Genomic DNA, 1,410 nt, shown 5'->3' on the forward strand with positions numbered 1-1,410 from the left:
TCTAGGAAAGGAATTGTTGGCCATGCTATCAATCAACAGTAAAATCTCACAACATCATCTATCTCGCTTCTGTAGCAAGTACATTTTTCACTGTCAGTAAATTCACATGTAAATTCTGAGTTTGTGTTTGAATCCAACGAGGAGAATGGCACACGTTCATCTCGTGGATGGGATGGGTGGAAGAAAACAGGCAAAAGGTTTTTTTTTAAATCTGAGAAAAGGTAAGAAATAAAAGAATAAAAGCCGATAATGCATGCAAAGAAATTGGAGTGCCAGAAACGGGACAGAAGATGTAATAAAGGTGAGGAAAAGTTGAGAAAAGCAAGTGAAAAGAATGCAGGTTAATGGGTGGGAGGATGTAGGAAGTTAATACAGTAGGCTGTATTGCAGGTTTTTAGGATTACTCTAATGCTGATTTGTCTTAAACACACTGCTAATGTGACAGGAAAGATGTATATCACAAACAATGGGTTAGTGAAAATAAAATAAAATAAAGCCTTTTCACCTCTGAATTACACTTAAATCCACCCAGTTCCTGTCCTGTCCAAGCTCTCCCATCTACCTTACACCCATGACACCGAATTGGAACTTCCTTCTCGTAACAACCACACTGCAGAGGGTTAATAGTAATAACTTGGCTGACAGACCAACTGCTGGGAGGTCAGAAGTCGTCCTTACCTAGACAGGAGTGTTTTAAAGCAGGAAGAGCTGAACCGTCACAGAGGAATGATTAGAGTTTGTGCAGGAAGTGCTCGGATATTTCACCTGGCACGCCAATGTGACCATTCTGTGTAGAATATGAGCGAGTAATGTAGACATAGGACCCTTTCCTGCTTTTAACATTCCTAGATACCGCAATCAGGGGGGATACAGGCAGAAGGTATGAAAACAAATACATGTATGCATGCACGTACACATGCACACCTTTGCTACTTTTCTGGTTTACATTGTGTTGCTACAGAGAGAGGAAGTTATTGGAAGTTTGTGTGTTGTTATTAATTCTCAAAGTGTTTTTTTAAGGACAGTTAATCACTGCTGTTTTTCTCATGTCCAAGAGGTGAAAAGCACAAGTGAAAAACATCAACTTTAAAATAAAACTCCTCACGAGAGTAGAATTAAACAGCAGGGTTGACTGCATTTTACATTATTGTCAGTATAAAACTGGCTGTATGTCCACAGCTCAGATTGCACTTTAACTCTTAAATCCTCTGCCTGTTTGTGACGCTGACTCGTCTCAAAATGAAAAGAGTTTATGATGCAAAAAACCCAAATCACCTTATAAATGCTTAGGCCCAGATTCGGCGCCTTGAAATCATTTACTATCCCATAAAAACAAGAAGACTAAAAAGGTGTGGCAGTGTAACCGTCCACTGTCTGGAAGCAATAAAGACAGACAAAAGACACAAGCAG

The sequence above is a fragment of the Centropristis striata genome, chromosome 4 (assembly GCF_030273125.1).
Source record: "Centropristis striata isolate RG_2023a ecotype Rhode Island chromosome 4, C.striata_1.0, whole genome shotgun sequence".
Taxonomy (NCBI): Eukaryota; Metazoa; Chordata; class Actinopteri; order Perciformes; family Serranidae; genus Centropristis; species Centropristis striata.